This window comes from Diadema antillarum, unplaced genomic scaffold (assembly GCF_040938485.1).
Source record: "Diadema antillarum isolate AM-2024a unplaced genomic scaffold, OU_Dant_1.0 seq00000577_RagTag, whole genome shotgun sequence".
Classification (NCBI taxonomy): domain Eukaryota; kingdom Metazoa; phylum Echinodermata; class Echinoidea; order Diadematoida; family Diadematidae; genus Diadema; species Diadema antillarum.
Genome location: NW_027271512.1, coordinates 709,276 through 730,426, shown reverse-complemented (window position 1 = coordinate 730,426; position 21,151 = coordinate 709,276). Strand labels below are relative to the sequence as shown.

The 21,151-nt window shown below is 37.4% G+C and overlaps 1 protein-coding gene across 1 annotated transcript in view; it reads right to left on the bottom strand.

The window, feature by feature from the left end:
- Positions 1–3,856, bottom strand: part of LOC139735418 (uncharacterized) — a 70,157-nt gene extending 66,301 nt beyond the window's left edge. Inside the window, exon 1 of the mRNA XM_071646169.1 lies at positions 3,769–3,856. The gene's annotated coding sequence lies outside the window, so the exon portion shown is untranslated. The remainder of the gene's footprint in view (positions 1–3,768) is intronic.
- Between the last annotated feature and the right edge of the window lie 17,295 nt (positions 3,857–21,151).

The following is a 21,151-nucleotide window of genomic DNA, read 5'->3' as shown; positions in this document are numbered from 1 at the left end:
GGAAAAAAAAGTTTTCCCTTGGAAATTTGGGTTTGTCTGGCAAATTGGAAGTTAGCAATGGATCTTTTCTTCTTTTTTCTTTAATTTTCTGTGAGCACTATCAACATCTTTGCTCACTTTTTGGTAGGATGCCCACTCTTATACCAAAAAATGAGCACTAGTTAGGACATTTGCTGGCAGCTTTATAGTGCAAGGCACCTCCCTGGTGCAAGGTGCAAGGCTTTGGCAGAAGGAGGGAGGAACCTCCCTGGGCAGACGAGCCCCTTCGAGGAAATGCAAGCACACTTCTCCCTATACCAACACCAAGACAAATTGGGGGGGGGGAGGGGGAGGAAGAGAAAAGCAGACAGTCAGATTGAAAGACAGTTAGACTGACAGTGGGAGAGAGAGAGCCCTGCTCGATTAGTCTAGATTCTGGACTTGTTAAAAAAAATTGTCAATGTTTTCTTCTCATTTCTCTTACACTGGTGTAACATGCACTGTACTGTATAATGTGTACTGATTACCTGGGTATGTATAAAACGGCAGTTAGTGTACCTCAAGAAACTATCATCCAAGAAATTCCCACGTCACACTATAGGAAGTCATTACAGCAGGCAGATACAGAAACAGTCCAGAATCTAGACTACAATTTGATGAAATTAGGAGCAAGAGAGAGAAGGAGAGGGAAGGGGGAGGGAGGAAGGGGGAAGGGGGAAGGGGGAGGGGGGACGGAGGGAGGGAGGGAGGGAGGGAGGGAGGGAGGGAGGGAGGGAGGGAGGGAGGGAGGGAGGGAGGGAGGGAGAGAGGGGGGGGGGAGGAGAAAGGAGGGAAGGCATGAAGGAGAAGGAGGGAGATGTTGGGTTGAAGACATGATGACCTTTACTTAGACTCTTATCTCCCTGCAATGTAATACACTAATGACATTTACTGGGTGGCAAAAACTGATACCAGACTCCATCTCTGCACATATTCACGTAATGCTTATAATCCAACAGTACAGACCGATACTCATCTCTATGCAAAGCCAACCCTGGGGAATATTAGACTCATTTTTTTTTTAGTGCATGATAAATGCAGGTATGTCTACCAGCCATGCTGAAATGCCTTTTACTTACTGTCTATATCAAAAAGAAATTAATGCCCTACACTGTCCTGATCACCTTTTGTTAACCCGTTGAGGATGAGTCCCGAGTATATCTGGCAAGTGTCTATGGGAAATGCGTGCTGTAGCAAAATCAATCCGTCCTCAGTGACCAGTCTCAAAGCTTGTATAGGCCTACACTCTTCATGGGATGTTCTAAAGATTGATAAGTCTCGCTGCATCCAACACAGCTTCATGAATCCCCTAAAACGGCATCTGAACCTCTGCCATCGATGTTGTGTGGGGCATGATGTGCATGTGAACTTCATGCACACATAAACCTACGTGTATGACCAAGGCACTCCAGCCCTTGGAGTATGGCAAGAAACCAATGTGAAATTTCACCAGGACCATGGCAGCACAATGTACCAGCCCAATTTCTCTTTTATTGTTCTCTGAAAGTAAATAAAGTACTAAGAATTTTTGCAAGGCTCACTTTGACAAATTAAAGGTATTGTTTACCATTGGGAGCAGTGATTTAGGGGTTATCACATTAGATGCATATCTGATATGTGTAGGTCAGTTGTATCAGAAAACATCCTACCATATAATAATTTTGCAATAAAGTCTATCATATAAGGAGATAGACTTTTCTCAATAAACCATAACAGTAGCCAGTTTATTCTAGAACTAAGCAATTTACAACTATTGTTCACATTTTGTACATTTGACAATACTTAACATTGAAACGGTTTGACATTTTTATGTCGGTTGTTTCTATCCCTAACTCACATTTTAGAACTATTTTGAAGCACTAAAGCTGGGTTTTTGTTTCAGCTGCAAATGGTAAATAATGCCTGAAAAGAGTCTCACAACTTCAAATTTGCAAACTTCATGAATTTCAGGCTCTCTATAATGTTATAGTATGAGTGGCTAAGTTATATTTTCATGGTATCATCATACCCCCCCCCCCCCCCCCCTCCCCCCGCATATCACACAGGAGTTCAAACTGTACGTCCAAGGGGGTGGGATGAAGCTAAAATTGCCAGCAAAATATCTACCAAAGAGACAGGCTGAAGTTTTCAGACTATCTAACAGCAAAAATGGTCTCAGTTCCTCTTGTCTGGGCAGCCTCTGCAGGTCTTTGCACTATTTTCATACAGTAAAGGGCCATGCATTGTTATGGACCAGTTTTTGCATCTGGGTCAAAATGGGGAATATCAACATCCCTTCCAAGGATGTTTACATTAGACAGGATTCCAATATTTCCTGTTCAGGACTGTATACATGTGTCACCATCATTCATATCTGTATCATATTCAGTGCACAGACTAAAAAATGTTGTGGGTGTAGTCAAATCATACTTGCTCCCTAAAATCATCTGCATGAAATACAAAGAAGAACACAAAACATTTAACCACACAAAGAAATTTGTAATTGGGATCGTGGCACTATAAGTTTATGATTATATGATATAGAGTCTAGGTAGAATACAATGGTAAATACAAGCGTATTATGAATTTTTTTAACATCATATTCATAGATCATTTACTTCTACCTGCAGTGCTCCCTACTTTATTATCAGTAATCTATCAAGAGCTAAGATTAAGAACACATCTGCAAATCTTGGTTCGAAGTCGTGTGTTTAATCGCAAACGTTACAGAAGTTACCCAGCATACCCTCATAGTTACAATTCATTCCATTTGCTGGCTATTTTCTGCCGAACATGTGCCTCCGACAGGCATAAGCACGGACATTGCAAGTACACGATGAGTAGCGAGCAAATCTCGAACTGGCATATGTAATTTCTGCTTAAACCACACTTGGCAATGTTTATTATCTACCGTAGTTATGGGTAAACTCGGCCTAGCGGGTAAAGTCGGCCGCCAGCGCGCACAGTACAATTTTATGTACTGTGCGCGCTGGCGGCCGACTTTACCCGCTAGGCCGAGTTTACCCATAACTACGGTACCATGACTGTAAATATGGCCATACTTGCAGTGTAATGCATCGTGGAAAAGCTGACATGTGAGAATATAATTCTGTAGATCTAACCCAAAATATCAATAGGAGTCATTTTGAGATCAAAACTGTGTGTGGCCCCTAAAAACCCCTGGCCTGCCCTTGGACTTGCAACTGGCCCTGGATAGCCCTGGGCTGGGGTTGACGTCAGACTGACTCTAAGTCTAATCTTTATCTTCATAAAATCTATCATATAGATCTACATGTCTTTATAATCTAAAACAATTGCAACCAATCTCCCCCAATTTGACAAATGTTTAGCTGTAACGTTAATCGCTCATAATTGCATGGAACCAATTGCAAGGAGCTTTTGAGGCTCCTTGATGGAACTGATTGGCGCTGCATGCTGCACTGTTTACACTGCACTGGTGCGCAAAAGCGGCCATCCACCGCCCGGGCCTGGCGCCCGGTGTTTGCGTATCAACTCTGTGAGAGGAGCTCACGGGTAGCTGAGCGAATGGATGCTCGGTAACCTTTGCAAGCCCCTGGCATGGCCCTGTCTGTCCCGTCATGTTTATCAAGTAGCAATTACTCGCTGTGCGCTTGCTGTTAACATTTCCTCCGACATATCGCGGTCACATAGCAATCCTACCTAAAATGGGTAGATTCTGCCTCGAAATGCCACGAAAATCCCCTCGCATAAGGCAGTATACGTCGAAAGAAAAGGCAAAAGTTTACTCACATATACTAAGAGCAGTTTAAGTAGATGGTTGACGGGTTTTTCTGAACTGTTTTAAGACGTGATGAACCGGCGTCGAACTTCCTAAAGGAGACGGTATTGATGTGTTGTGCACATCACAGCGCAAGTCAGTCGCCGATCAATATCCAGCTGATTCGCAAATTCCCAACACAAGGGATTTCCTCAGTCGAGAGCACAGTGCCGAACAACGTGACAGAAAGTGGAGAGTGGCTCTCAAATTCCGCAAGGTTGATTTTGACGACAAAATCTATGGTAGCTTTCAATATTTAAAGGCATTATTTACCATTTGCAGATGAAACAAAAATTTAGCTTGTTTAATAGTGCTTCAAAATAGTTCTAAAATGCGAGTTAGGGATAGAAACAATCAGTGTAAAAAGTTAATCAGTATAATCAATGTTAAGTATTGTTAAATATGCAAAATGTGAACAATAATTATAATGAAATTGTTTTTAAATTCTAGACTAAACCATCTACAGGTTATAGTTTAGTGAGAAAAATATCTCCTTATATAAAGGCTTTATTGCAAAATCTTTAAATGGCAGGATGTTTTGTGATACAATTGACCTTCACATATGCATCAAATGTGATAATTCGAACATTTTTAAAATTACTGCTCCCAAAGGTAAATAATACCTTTAAATCCATTGATTTCTATTGTAGTGATGTGTTTGTTTTCTTTGCCTCATTTTTTCTTATTCTTTTCTCTTTTTTGTGTCCTTCTTCTGTTCCTATTCCTTCCTCTTCTTCTTATACTTTTTTCTTCTTCTTAATCTTCTTTTACTTTTTCTCCTCCATTTCACTTTTTTTTTTCATTTGCATACTTATTTTTTTTAATCATCTTTTATAATACCTAAGTATTCTTCAGCATCTTGTATTAATTTTTCTTTCAAAGATTTTGATATACTCTCTATCTTCCTTCTTATTTTCCATCGTTTCTGTTTTCTTTGTCCGTTCCGGAATAGTGACTGAAAACGATGATGCAAAATACAGATGTGGTTTAAAGGGCAAATTAAACCAGGGAATATCATGTTTGTGAATGATCTTGCAAACCGGTACATCCTACTTGTCCTGCTTCCTATTCAAGTGAATCGACGGCCGAATCTTCGAAGATTGCTGCCGACCCGAAGCCTCGCACGGGATCGGGCGGCAGGCGCGGCTCGTGCGTAGGATCGAGTTTGCGTATTGATACCATATTTGCCAGGCAGGCTCCCTTGTCCTGACTAGCGCAAGAGTGCGGTGAGTATTCTTACTATTTTGTTCTGTTTAGACTTGTTTTGGTACTCCAGTCACCACAAACTTCGTAGCTTGCACATAACTCACAGTCTGTTTATTTCGATTGCGTTTTGCCAATAAGAAAATTGCAGCAACGTGTCCGAATAATTGAAATGTAGATCCATTATAGGTACCAGTCCCATACGCTTCTATTTTTGCTGGATTTATTGGCTTTTGCAGGGTCCTACTAATTGACGCAAACTAATGCAAACTAATGCAAACTAATACAAACTAATGCAAACTAACGCAAACTAATACAAACTCAATGCAAACTCAATGCAAACTCAATGCAAACTACTAATGAATGCAAACTAATGCAAAATACTAATTAATGCAAACTAATACAAACCATTATCGGTGAAAATTAGGGTGAATTACAGTACCTGGACCTGGCTCTTCCGAGGCCACTCTCACGTTAGTCCTCTCGAAACAAAAACTAGTATCGATCAAGTAAATCCATTTCATCGAAGAATGACTAAACGCAACTGCTCAACAGTCAACACTAACTTGAAAAAAAAAAACATTTTATAAAAATTTCATTAAATTCATAAATTCTTGACCAAATACATATCGTTTTAAATATATTTCACTTTCAAAATTCAGAAAATGTAAAGCAGAATGATGCACAGAAATACGGATATAAATGATCGATCATAAATGCCGAAATACTACTTGATGCAAACTCGACGCAAACTCAAAAACACAACGCTATCCTATGCGAAAACAACCTATATCGATTACAAATATCGGGAAATGACACCCCGAAATACTAATTAATGCAAACTCAACGCAAACTCAAAAACACAACGCTATCCTATGCGAAAACAACCTATATCGATTACAAATATCGGAAAATGACACCCCAAAATACTAATTAATGCAAACTCAACGCAAACTCAAAAACACAACGCTATCCTTTGTGAAAACCACCTATATCGATTACAAATATCGGAAAAATGACACGCCGAAATATACTGAATGCAAACTCCAAGTCACAACATTTTCCAACGTGAAAACAATATAAATTTATCACGAATATCGGAAAATGACACATCGAAACACTATAGTAATGCAAAATCCAAAACAAAAAGTTTTCCTACGTGAAAACTACCTAAATTGATTACAAATATCGGAAAATATAACACCTCGACATAAAAAAAAAAACAAATTGGTCTCACAGAATTCTATCACATTCCTGTATCAACATTATTTCACTCTTGCAGAAGCGTAAATTTATTTAACACCAGATTGAATTGCAGTTTCAAGCAAAAGTGGGGTAGTGATGTAGTTGAAATTTTTGTTCTCTATGTTAGTACTCTCGAATTTTCAAGCAGGAGCTTTATTTTGAGAAATACTCCCAATACTTAAATGATTCTCAGAGAAATTTTAATGAAAATTCGGTTGTGTTAATCCCAAATTGCCAATTGTTTCTGGAAGATAATATAATCACATTCCTGGAAATTAAAGATTCTGTACCAACTGCAATAAGAATGATATTGGTGATGGATTTCATTACCTTTTCATTGCAGCCTCTTTAGTGAACAGCAAAAAAAAAAAATACAATGAGGGTGGATCAATAACTGTGAAAACAGGGCAGTCCTTTTGAGTTACTAATCCTAGTTTTGTAGTTATATAGGCCTAATTACACTTGTTTACTTTGCTATAGTATTTTGTCCTTTTCTTAGTTTTTTATACCGCATTAAGCCTTTTTTACTGTTGTGACTTCTTTATCTATCATGTCTTTTCACTCTCCCCCTCTTTCCTTCATTTCTCCTTCATTCTCCCTTCATACTTTCTTCACTTATCTATATAATTATGTCTGTAGGCCCTACGTCTTTGCATTTTTCACCTTTTTGTTTATCTCAACTGTCAGGTTGACTATGTGGGACTAGTATTTCCTTCTCTTTTTTTTTTGACAGCTGTACTCGTGCCATCAGTTTTTGGGTCCTTCTCACTCTCCCCCTTCCCCTCTTTCCCCCTGTAATATTTTCCTTTTTTTTTCACTGTATTGTGGATCAATAGACTTATATAATTATCTATGTATATTGTATTTGTTCTTTTCATCAATCGTATTTCACTTTTATTCACTTTATTATAGTCAGTTTGTCTATTTCGAAAGTTACTTGCAACTCTGTTTGTATATATTATTCAGTTGATAACGTGAAATATGACTTTACGGTGGACTTTGATACCCAGAATATGGGTTGTTGAGTGAAATAAAATGTTAACTTTCCACCAATCACAGTACTGCAAACACGAGAAAGGATGATGTTGATCGGTTAACAGTTTCTTCCTGGTTCAAATGCAATAAATTATCTTTAAATATTGATAAAACTAGTTTTATACATGTTAAAAACGTTAATTCTTCTGATATTTAATGTAATTTGTAATATTGATGGGTTACCCCTTGTAGAAAAAAAAAAAGTCTACTCAATTTCTTAGTGTGACTATTGGCGCTAATCTTATACATGGAATGAACATGTAAATGATATAAGTAGTATTGTATCATGAAACATAGGTATATTGTTCGGGGGCATCCCACGAGACTGACACCCACGAGTCATACGGTCCACGAGACCGACATCGATAATAGGTCCATGAGTCATACAGCCCACGAGTTATACGGCTCAGGAGTCATACAGCCCATGAGTTCGACACTACGCACAAAAGGCTCATGAGACCGACACTAAGCAAACACAGCACACGAGACCGACACTAAGCAGCAAAGGCTCAGGAGACCGACACTAAGCAAAGAAAGCCCACGAGACCGACAGTAGGCAAAAAAGGCCCACGAGACCGACAATAAGCTAAAAAGGCTCACGAGACCGACACTAAGCAAAGAAAGCCCACGAGACCGACAGTAGGCAAAAAAAAAAAAAAAAAAAAAAAAAAAAAAAAAAAGGCCCACGAGACCGACAGGATAAACAGCGCCATCTACATGTCAATCACCTGTACATACAGCCCACGAGTTATACGGCTCAGGAGTCATACAGCCCATGAGTTCGACACTACGCACAAAAGGCTCATGAGACCGACACTAAGCAAACACAGCACACGAGACCGACACTAAGCAGCAAAGGCTCAGGAGACCGACACTAAGCAAAGAAAGCCCACGAGACCGACAGTAGGCAAAAAAGGCCCACGAGACCGACAATAAGCTAAAAAGGCTCACGAGACCGACACTAAGCAAAGAAAGCCCACGAGACCGACAGTAGGCAAAAAAAAAAAAAAAAAAAAAAAAAAGGCCCACGAGACCGACAGGATAAACAGCGCCATCTACATGTCAATCACCTGTACAGGGTGTTCCATGAACGGAAAAATAACATATTGGCGGGTGTAATTTCGTAACGCTATCAATAGAAAGATGGTGACCATCTACATAATTATGAACGTCATCAACTATGTATTTCTACATACTTCGGGGGGGGGGGGGGGGGGGGCAAGTGTGTCAGGGAGCGACATTGTTATCAAGTAGACAAATTGAATTGTATTCTTCATGCCCCCGCTCCCCCCCCCCCAAAAAAAGAGACAAAAAACACAAATAAATTTAAAAGAGGACAATAACGATATGTGGATTAGTTTAGAGCATTGATAATGCCATCGTGCTATTTTTAACAGGCTTTACCAGTTTTTAGCTAGAAAATGGACAAGATGTAAATTTTACCTCTTCTTTTCCCGATTCACTAATTACTTAATCTATTTAAGATATTCTACCCTCCTGATTTGACGTTTTGCAGTAAGATCTATTTGTAATTTTCTCTGTAACTATGATGTATAGTCGCAGGAATTCACCTCAATTTTGTGGCTTGTGTTATGCTCTTCCGAACAGTACATTTTATTGTGAAATACAAGAGCTGTTTTCATGGATGCATCTGTTTTTTTTTTTTCAGAATCCCTAATGCTACCTTAAAAGACGATTACGTTATTTTTCATTCTTAATCAATATTAAATCAACACCCTCGCAGGTTTATTGTAGAAAGATCTGTTACACACTTTTACTGTACTTTGTTCATTTTTTTTCACAAAGACACACCCATGCAAAAATTACAGATCCTGATCATTTCGGGGGGGGGGGGGAGGGGCTAATGGGGCTGATGGGCTAACACCCTGCCGGAGATGGCAACTCTTCTTTTCCATCACATATCTTCCTATGCTATTACAGGTATCAGGACACCCTAAATAATTTATTGGTCGATAGGTTGCGCTGTTCAACCTGTCGGTCTCGTGGGCCTTCTTAATCTTTGCTTAGTGTCGGTCTCGTGAACCTCTTTTGCGTAATGTCGGTCTCGTGAGCCTTGTATGCGTAGCGTCGGTCTCGTGGACCTTTTAAGTGTAGTGTCGGTCTCGTGGGCTTTGTTTGCTTATCCTGTCGGTCTCATGAGCCTTTTGTGCGTAGTGTCGGTCTCGTGAGCCGTATAACTCCTGGGCTTATTTTACTTGATGTCGAACTCGTGGACTTTATTTACTCAGTGTCGAACTCGTGGGCTGTATAACGGGTGGGCTGTATGACTTGTGAGCTGTATGACTCGTGGGCTGTATGCCTTGTGAGCTGTATAACTTGTGGGCTGTATGACTCGTGGGTGTCGGTCTCGTGACGTGCACCCTTCGGGATCATCCCACGAGACCGACACCCACGAGTCATACGGTCCACGAGTTATACGGCTCAGGAGTCATACAGCCCATGAGTTCGACACTACGCACAAAATGCTCATGAGACCGACACTAAGCAAACATAGCCCACGAGACCGACACTAAGCAATAAAGACTCACGAGACCGACACTAAGCAATAAAGACTCACGAGACCGACACTAAGCAATAAAGACTCACGAGACCGACACTAAGCAAAGAAAGCCCACGAGACCGACAGTAGGCAAAGAAGGCCCACGAGACCGACAAGATAAACAGCGCCATCTACATGTCAATTACCTGTACAGTGTGTTCAATGAATGGAAAAATAACATACTGGCGGGTGCAATTTCGTCACGCTATCACGTTTAGTGAAAGATGGTAACCATCTACATATAAACGACATCAAATATGTATTTCCACATACTTCCAGGGGGCAGGTCTGTCAGGGAGCGACATCGTTATCAATTAGAAAAATAGAATTGCATTCTTCATGCCCTTTCCCTCCCCCGCCCCCCCCCCCCAAAAAAAAGGAGAAGAAATGAATTCAAATTAATTGATAAAAGAGGAAAAGACCGACGTTTGGATTAATATTAGAGCTTTGATAATGTCATCGTGTTACTTTTGATAGGCTTTCCTAGTTTTTAGCTAGAAGATGGACAGGATGTACTTTTTACCTCTTCCCTTTCTCTATTCACTATTTTCTTAGGCTATATTAGATATCCTACCCCCCTGCTTAGACGTTTTGGAGTAAAATCTATTTGTAATTTTCTCTGTAAGTATAATGTATGTAATTCAACTGATTAAAACGTTTTATATCGCAGGGATTCACCTCGATTTGTGGCTTGTGTTATTCTCCTCCAAAACAGTACATTTTTCGTGAAATACAATAGCTGTTTTCTTGAATGCATCTTGTTTTTTTTTTTCGAATCCAAATCAAATATGTATATATTATAGGACCTATATGACAAATTGTCATTTTTTAATCATTTACTGCCATCACATTTCGTGATATTTTTTTCCTTGATAATGTGATTCGTCGAACCAATGCAGATTAACATCATAGTACAACAATATCTCATAAGTTCCTAAAATCCGTGAAGTATAGCAAAACCACTAATCTCTCATCAATTCAGTGTATTGTATTTGCATTAAAAAATGTATATGCTTCATTTTCTTCCTAATTCGTTGACTTGTATTAAATTCTTTTCTGCAGCTCCACCTTCACATCATGTAATTTAAGTGATGTTAATTTGCCAGTTCTGTGACGAGTTTTCTACGAGCAACCGCCTACAAGATTAAAAACGTAATGATTTTGGTAGCCACTTTGTTTATACAGATTAGATTGATTTGCGCTAACAATTTTTCTTACAAGCCGTTTTTTCTCTATTCAACCCATAAGCATATTCGAATCATGCCGATTTTCACTCTATAAAATGCCTCTCGATGATCCCACTAGAATGTAATAACAATCACCAAAGGCAGATATCTCTCTCTCTATCTCTCTCTTTATTTGGGGGGGGGGGGGGGGCTGGGAGTTGGAATATGTAAAAGAGTTCAAAGGGTTAACATGCAAACGAGGGTGTCTTTGCATCTTTAGTTAATGTGGAAAGATCTGTTGCACACTTTTACTGAATTTTGTTCACTTGAGTTTCACAAACACACACCCACGCAAACACAATTAAAGATCCTGATCATTTCAGGGAGTGGAGGTGGGGGGCAACTGATGGGGTAACACCCTGGCAACTCTTCTTTTCTATCTCTCGTATCTTCCTTATGCCATTATCAGGACACCCTATACAATTTATTGGTCTATAGGTGGCGCTGTTCATCATGACGGTCTCGTGGGCCTTCTTTGCTTAGTGTCCGTCTCGTGAACCTCTTTATTGCGTAATGTCGGTCTCGTGAGCCTTGTATGCGTTGCGTCGGTCTCGTGGGCCTTTTAAGTGTAGTGTCGGTCTCGTGGGCTTTGTTTGCCTAGTGTCGGTCTCAGCAGTCTTTTGTGCGTAGTGTCGGTCTGGTAAGCCGTATAACTCCTGGGCTTATTTTACTTGATGTCGAACTCGTGGGCTGTATAACTGGTGGGCTGTATGACTTGTGGGCTGTTTGACTCGTGGGCTGTATGCCTTGTGAGCTGTATAACTTGTGGGCTGTATGACTCGTGGGTGTCGGTCTCGTGACGTGCACCCCCCATTCCTACCAGACTGTTAAGACAAAGTAGTTAGTCACTCTTATGAGATATGAGATTGTAATGTATGTATATGGACTATTTGGGCAATTTCTAGACTAAACGACACTGGTTTTTCTCGCTTTTTTGGACTTGAATCTTTAATTCTGAAACTTGCTTGAATCATGTAAATTATTATCTCAAACGATTCTTCCTGTCGTATTAACTCTGAAGAAATGAGTTATTTGTCCCTGTATGTTGTGTAAATCAAAAGTTAAACTACTTGGATAATTTTCGGTGTAAATGACACTGAAATTTTCATATTTTTAGGCTTTTCTTGTTTCAAACTTGCTTTGATCATGTAAACAACCATTTCAATGGATTGCTAATGTAACATTTACCCTGAAGAAATGCTTTATTTGTAATTTTATGCTGTGTAGTTCAAATGTTGTGGTAATGATTTTCCTTAAAAATCCAAGATGGCTGCCAAGATGGCGACCAATGACCCCCATGAGCTACTCGATTTTTTCTTGGGAAAAAAAAAAGTTATCAACTAGACACCCTAAGGGTTACAAAAAAGTAAGTTAAAAAAATGTGTTCGGAGGGTGCATGGGGACCCCCATTCCTACCAGACTATAATCACATCGTACAGTAACGTAACGCTTGTGTAAAGCGACAGTTATCTGAACATGTGTTTATATAATCTTTACTAGGCTTTAGTTCTAGTTTATATGCTCATGTATTACCCTTTTTCCAATTTAATATCACTTTTATAATAAATGCTTTTGTTCTGGTAGTAGCTACTCATAAAAGTTTATCTTTCTAGCTGCCTCCACATCTTGTTAAACGTTTGTATGGTCAATATGACTTTATAAATGTACCTCCTATGTGTGACTTTTCTTCTGTTTTTTTTTTAATAAACACGAATTGAAGTGAATATTATACAGAGAGCCTATCAAAAAAAAATTGTAATCCAAGTTTGGATTGTTTGACCTTTGTGGGAGTGACCAACATATCAACAAGGGAGGCATGGTGACACTTAAAAGATTAGAAGAATCCCTTAATTACAAACCTGTAGTCATGCAGGCTGGCCTGTCGACACTTTCCTTGATAGATCCCAGTCATTCACAAGACTTTCGTTGTTCCTTCACGACAACGCTCAACCTTTGAAAAAGGTGCAATTTGTCATTGTTGCATGTAAGTTGATTGGATGTGCTCGGTCATACACGGCGCATTTTCAATATAATTATGTATCCATATAGAAAGAGGAAGAATTCCTCTTTCCTCACAACCAACATTTTCTTTTTTCATAGCTGACCGTTATGAATAACATTTTAGTGTCTTCTTTCTATAATATGCGCTTTCCTCGCCAAGCGAGAGTGTTTTAATGTAGGTTTTTCACTTCTATTTGTTCTTTTTCGGTGACTACCGGGAAAGGCTGTTTTACTATCAGGAAAGTCTGATACAGAATTCTATCACGGAAAAGGGCACAACTAGTGGATGGAATGTCTCTATGGGGGCCGGATATTTTTAGTGTGAGATTGCGTCAGTGAAAGACAATGAGTTGGGTCTCTTAACGGTTTATCTTTGTGAAAGGAGCACAACGTTGACAAAATTCAAATGAACAGGTACCAGCGGCATTTGTGCTTGTCATTTTTTGTTTTGTTTTGTTTTTACAGAGAACAAAATCCTTTCATCTTTGGCTCATCATGGAGGGAACCAGTCCAGGGATGTCTCGTTGCTACTCCAAACGCGCACAATACACTGCTCTGTTACCATGCACTGTGGCAGCAACTACCAGACTAGACGCATTCCATCACAAGCAGGTTAGTTTTGAAATCCGTCCGACCAGGAGCAGAAGTTACCCTTGTGTGGATGTCTGCTTCAGAAACGGATTTTAAAGGGGGTGGCTAGAGAGTAACTGATGAGTGCGGGAATCATTGGAAATTTTGGGGGATGATTGTTCCAATCCTTGTGGGATTCAAAGCACTTTCCCATCCGGAGCTCTTTGGTTGACAGTTTTCCTTTTTCTTACAACTTATTGTTATTGAGCAAGAACATCTAAAGTCAACCAATTGTCAACTAAGCTTTCATACACTTTCCTTTTTCGATATTTAACCGTAGAACTCAATTGTACCCTGTAACATCATTACAAATATATGTGCTGTTAATTACGTGTCTTGTGCGTAAACCAATGTCAGGGCGAGGTTTCCCCTCCACGCCTCTGCTATCTGTACTCCTTGTTGATCCACTGTGACTCCCAACGCTGTGTGTAATGAATGATAGAACCATGGCTTGTTTCAACCATTTTTATTTCCTATTATATACATTCATATGTATATATATATATATATATATATATATATATTTTTTTTTTTTTTTTGATGGCGGTTATCAAACAAGTTTAACGGGAAAAAAAGAAAACCTTTTTCGGTCATCATTTTAGGGATACACGGTTCAATTTTGCAAGGTTATGCTCATGCACCACCTGGTCATTCTCCACAGTATGGTGACAGTTTATAGTACCTCATTTTTTCACGTATTGATTGAAGCCAGACATTTCTACCCACATATTTCACTTCATAGTTTCAAAATGTTTTTGAACCAATAATAACTTTAAATTTTTACAGAAAGTCACTAATCTCTTCTAATTGTGACCCTGCACCTCAAAACAAACAAAAAGTCGCCAGATATGAATTTTTTGTTAAGACCGTATTCTGAAATAGCAGACTTTAAGCTTTAAAATGATGTATAACTCAAATCAAATGGACTCTCCTAACCTATCTAAATATTGGAAATAAAGCACAAACTCAGGAAAAGTGTGAACTGAGAAAAGAGGCTCTGAAGTACAGTGTCTATTCAAGCGCTTAATCTTTACCAAACCGTGCTGGCTGTGCGATGAATGGGACAAAAAAACAGGAAGTAAACCACCAGAGTAACAACAATGAAGGGATTATCAGATTAAACTGAAATTAAGCATGCCTCATTAACACATTCTGTCCATAATTAATGCCAACTTTCACAGCAGTAGCACTATTCTGTCAAAAGTTATTAGAGTTGAAAGTGAAGAGTGTGGACAAGGTTTTTCAGAAATGAAAAAGGGATTCTAAAAACACACCTAATCACACTATTCTACCAAAAATGTTCGAGATTAACTGCATAAAAAACACACTTTCTTGCCCGTTTTATGATACCAAATTTTAGCATAATGTAAAAGAAGACTCGCTCTTTCAGAAAATATGAAAAAGTCAAGTTCGGCTTGGTTGACCCATTTCACTTATTTTCAGTCCTCATGCAAAATCAGTGTGTGCGACTTTATGTTCGTTTTGAGGTGCACTGTCACAATTTATAACTGGTAGATGGTTCTTTTAAACCTCCCACACTTTTTGGTATTGAACTCCGATTTTTTTTTATTATTATTATTAGTAGTAGTACAGCACATCCCTCACTGCTATGGCAGATATTTATCCTCCTGTGAACTGTCCGAAAAAAAAAAAATCCCTTTGTTCTACGAATCACCTGTTGAAACTCCGAACCCATTGATAAGACGTCCGTATTATACATGTACAGTAAGCAGTTTCCATGAATGTATAATCGTTCACATGTTATGTGTCGACACGAGGCGTGGCTGCTTTTTCGCGCCACGGCCGACTGATCTCCAATGGTAATTAAGCCACTGCAAGTAGCACCTGCGTTTGACGCATGTTAAACGGGTTGCTATTAACACCCTGATTTCCATTCAGTATTTGTACTGTTTTTTTTCTCTGATACGTGTGTTAATGGGTGCATGGTTAAAAGTCCCACATTCAATAGCCAATACAGATGTTGCAAGAAATGTACCTTTACTGTTTACTCCCCTTTACTCCCCTCCCCCCTGTATACGGGAAAGTCTCCCTGAACTTTAACTGGGCAAGTGTCACGGTCCTTGAATTCTCTGTCTGTACGTGTTTTAAAACACAACACCTTTATACTGAGTGGTCCGGCTATCCCCTGGTGATCTGTTGTAATTGCGTACTAGTAATTATTGTAAATGTGACCAAGATGGGTCTAATTGTACCAAATTTTGTATTATATATTGAAACCCCACACACATTTGCACTTTGTACACACACCTGCACAGTAGTATGCACTTGCAAAATGCACATTAGCACCTATGCAGTTGTTGTCTCTCAAATCTCCGGTAATTTACATTTCTGTATTACAGAATGGCGCCACATGTGAATACCCCCGATATTCCTGCTGACATTATGCCTATGCGCGACAGTAAATATTACACACCCCTTGAATTTAATGATATTGTATCGTATAGTTCAGATAATATTTCACTTCTGCATATAAACTCTAGGAGTTTGAATAAAAATTTTGAATATTTGGAAAATCTTTTGCACTCTTTAAACAATTTTGAATTTTCTGTTATTGGAATAAGTGAAACTTGGTTACATCAAAACTCCCCAGATATCTTTAATTTACCCAATCATAAGTTAGTTAGGGCTGATCGTCAAGGAAAAAGGGGTGGCGGTGTTGCGTTTTATATTGCGCAAAATTTACAGTTCAAAATCCGTTCTGAAATCACGTTAAGATATGCAGAAACGTTATTTATTGAAATTGAGAACCCAATCTCTAAAAACGTTATTATAGGTTTAATTTATCGACCTCCTGATCTGAATTGTGAATTATTTTGTGATGAATTGGATTTATATCTCCATAAGATAGGTAATGAAAGTAAACATGTTTTTATTTTTGGTGATTTCAACATTAACTTTTCCCCCACATCCGATAACAATAATTCCCTTAATTTTATGCATTTAATGTATTCATATGGTTTTATGTCGATTATCAATAAACCCACCAGGATAAATCCACACTCGTCCACTCAGATCGATAATATATTTTCGAATGTGTATAATAATACAATTATGGGGGGTATATTATGTTCTGAAGTTTCTGATCATTTACCAATATTTTCAATTTGTGAATGTAAAGTGGGTCGTAATAAATTACATGATAAAATATGGTATTATAAAGAGTCAAAACGTAATGTGGAATTATTGAAACAGAATTTATTTTTAGAGGAATGGACAGATATTTATAGTATTAACAATGTTAATTTGGCATATAAATATTTTAATGATAGATTATTGTATTATTATGAAAATAATATTCCTTTATGTAGAATAAAAAGTAACCGAAATAAACCAAGAAATCCTTGGATTACAAAAGGTATTTTGAAATCCATAAACACTCGTAATTTTTTGTATAAGTTACATATTCGTAACCCAACTGAATTTAATTTGAATATGTATAAAGTTTATCGAAATAAATTGACAAAATTGATTCGTTTATCCCGCAGATTATATTTTTCTGATAGAATGAAAAAGGTTTCTTCGAATATTAATGCAACATGGAAAATTATTAAAGAGGTCCTGGGTAAAAAGCCTGATTCTCCGCCAACGGATGATATCACATTAAACGGTATTAAAATAAATGATCCCAATATGTATGCTAATTCATTTAACTCATTTTTCGTTAATATCGGTCCGGAACTTGCTACTAAAATTAGCAATATTTCTGCTCATTTTACAGATTATCTTTTTGACCAAAATCAAGAGTCTATTTATTTTAATCCAACAAGTCCCAGTGAAATCATTAGTATCACTAAATCTTTAAATAGCTCTAAATCTTGTGGTTCTGATAAAATAAGTATGATGTTATTGAAAGAAATAGTTTATCCACTCGCAGAACCGTTAAGTTATATATTTAATCTTTCTTTATCACAAGGTATTTTCCCTGACCTGCTGAAAATAGCGAAAGTTAATCCTGTACATAAAAAAGATGATCCTCATGAAATTAGCAATTATCGTCCTATTTCTTTATTGCCTAGTATATCCAAAATCTTAGAAAAAATTGTTTATAATAGACTTCTTAAATTTGTTAATAAGTATGATTTGCTTATTCCCAATCAATATGGTTTCAGAAAAAATTATTCAACTGATTTAGCACTAATACAAATTTATGATAAAATTACGAGTGCTTTTGCAAACAAAGAACATGTTGCAGGTATATTTTGCGATTTGAGTAAAGCATTCGATACTCTTGATCATTTTATTTTACTCACCAAACTTAGTCATTATGGTATTCGAGGACAAGCACTTTTATGGCTTAAAGATTATCTAACTAATAGAAGACAACATGTTATTTTTAATGGTTGTGAATCTGACCCCCTTTTAATTAAATGTGGTGTTCCCCAAGGCTCAATTTTAGGCCCATTATTATTCCTTCTTTATGTTAATGATATCATAAATACATCCTCTCTTCTCTCTTTTGTTCTATTTGCTGATGATACGAATATATCTTATTCTCATAAAGATCTTAAGATTTTAAATGACACTTTAAATATTGAAATTAGTAAAGTATCAAATTGGTTTAAGTCTAATAAACTTTCTTTGAATATAAAAAAGACTCATTTTATTCATTTCAAACTTCATTCTCATAATGAAGATACGTTGATACATATTAACATTGATGATATCCCATTAGAAAAGAAAATGAATTCAAAATTTCTAGGAGTATATATAGATGAAAGTTTGACTTGGAATGAGCATTTACATCATGTTACAACGTGTATTTCTAGAAATATAGGGATAATTTCCAAGCTGAAGTTCTTTCTTCCTCGTTCAACTTTATTTCTATTATATAATTCCTTAATTCTCCCATATATAAGTTATTGCAATGTTGTATGGGGTACTTGCGGCTCTACCAAAATAAATTCTATATTTAAATTACAAAAGAAAGTTATACGTATTTGTACAGGATCGCATTTTCTGGCTCATACTGATTCTTTATTTCATGAGCTTAAAACATTGAAGGTTTTTGATTTGAATATTATTCAAGTAGCAGTAATTATGTTCAAATATATACATCATCAACTTCCATCATCGTTTGATAACATGTTTGCGTTCAATACTTCTGTCCATTCGTACCCTACTCGTATATGTAGAAATTTCCACCTTTTGAATCCCAAATTATTAGTGACACATAAATCTATAAGACATTCGGGTCCGGATATTTGGAATAATCTCCCGGATAATATAAAGTCTTGTTCAAGTATTTATTCTTTGAAAGCTTCACTTAAACGATATTTGATACAATTATATTCTCTAAACCAATTGAGCTAACAAATATTTATAGTATAGATTGTCATCTTATTGTCAATCTCAATTTTCTTCCTTCAACTGCATCTTGCACTCTCACCTGCAACTGCACTGCACTCACCTGATCACCTTCCTCCAAGAGAGTTATGTCGTTGGATAGTCATTTTATGAGGCCTCCATCCATTTCAAGCTTAATCGCTTATGATGGTGGTCTCCTGCATTCAATTATCTCTGTTGTTTACTGAAAAATACTGTATATTTTATTTTATGTTTCTGTGTATCTACATTGCTCAATGCAATCACCTATGTGAATCTATCTATGTACTGTTATCGATTTATTTCACTGCACTTGTTATTCTTTGTCTTTGTACTTTTTGAAGTTTGCATTCAAATTGCATCTGATTGAATGCAGAAATAAAAGCAAACAAACAAACAAACACTGTGGCAGCAACTACCAGACTAGACGCATTCCATCACAAGCAGGTTAGTTTTGAAATCCGTCCGACCAGGAGCAGACGTTACCCTTGTGTGGATGTCTGCTTCAGAAACGGATTTTAAAGGGGGTGGCTAGAGAGTAACTGATGAGTGCGGGAATCATTGGAAATTTTGGGGGATGATTGTTCCAATCCTTGTGGAATTCATTTAAGAGTACATAATATACCTATTCTTGTATGAAAATTATTTACTTCAGAATGGTCTCATATTCAAGTGATGTGCAATTCAACGTAACGATCACCCCGTCACTGTACAGGCATGCTTACTTAAAGCATTAAACTGCACATTACTTGAATTTTATTAATTCATTAAGTCTTCTTTAAAAGCAGGGTTGTCCCTTTCAGAGTCAGAAAGGCATGCTTTACAAGGGAGCCCTGCGTTGATATATATCACATTACGTCATGTGCACAGAATAAAAAACAAGAACAAAACGAACTATTATGTACAGCAACAACTCACTCCCGTCCATTTTCGCTTCTATTATATGTTTCAAATAAATCAATCATTCCATGAGTATCCAACTCGACCCTCCAATGACTTTCATTTACCTTTTTCATGAACGATGTTTGCTAAAACCTAAGAACACACTTACTTACACTGGCCCAACTGGAATTTCCTGAATAATGATGTAAAAAAGGCCCCTCCATATATTCATTTAAAAGAAGATTAAAGTCTTTTTTATTGCAATTTTATGATCCCACAGATTTGAATAGCCTGTTGGCTTATTTCAATTCCTTTTCGAAGAACTTGGATTACAAATGATTTACTGTCACGTATTTTCTCGTCCCTCTTGTCTTGAGACACTTACTGAGTAGATTTGATTATCATTTATATCATTTCGGCATCTGTTTCTCTATACTTTTCTATATTTCCGTATCATTTTCACGCAAGCCATCATTTTTTTTCAATGAATTCTGTCGAGGATCACTGGATCTGTTTTGTCTTTCTGTCCGTTGTATTGTCTTCCTGTTATGAATAGTCTTGTCTCGTTTTGTCTTGTCTGTGAGTCTCCCTTTATTAGTTTCGTCGTCCCAGTCTCGTTTTATGTTTATTCGTCTGCGTATGTACTTCTGTTTCATACTCTATCTTCTTAATGGGCTTCCCGACTTTTTTTTTTCTGACTTTATTCCCAGTCTTTCTTCCTTTTTTGCATCACTTCAATTTCTATTGACATTTTTAACTGTAGGGGTCCACAAGCATTGTCTTTTTAATAACCCCCTTCATTTTTCGATGTTTTGGGTATTTATATCGTTTTTGTCACTTTAGTAAGTTTTCATTACAACGTATTTGTTATCCCAAGGTTCCTCGATTATATTTTTCTCAATATACTCTGTTTTGACTATGCAACCTTATTCTTTGTTACCAAAGAAAGTGAAATGTTTATGTTCTTTTGAAAATGAAATAAACCATGAAATAAAATAAATAAGATAAAACCGTTAAAGATATGACACAGCTAAAGAACAATCGGTTCGTGAGAACATAAAAACATAAGAAAGAACATAAAACGAGCGGAGAATACAAATATTTGAATAGGTCAAAGTGTGTACAAATGGTTCATATCAAAATATGAGGGAGTGGTGTTGGAGTACTCGATACTTAAACGTTTGCAATGAGGAAGCTGTTTGAATTAAGAAATAGGTTACTCATATGATT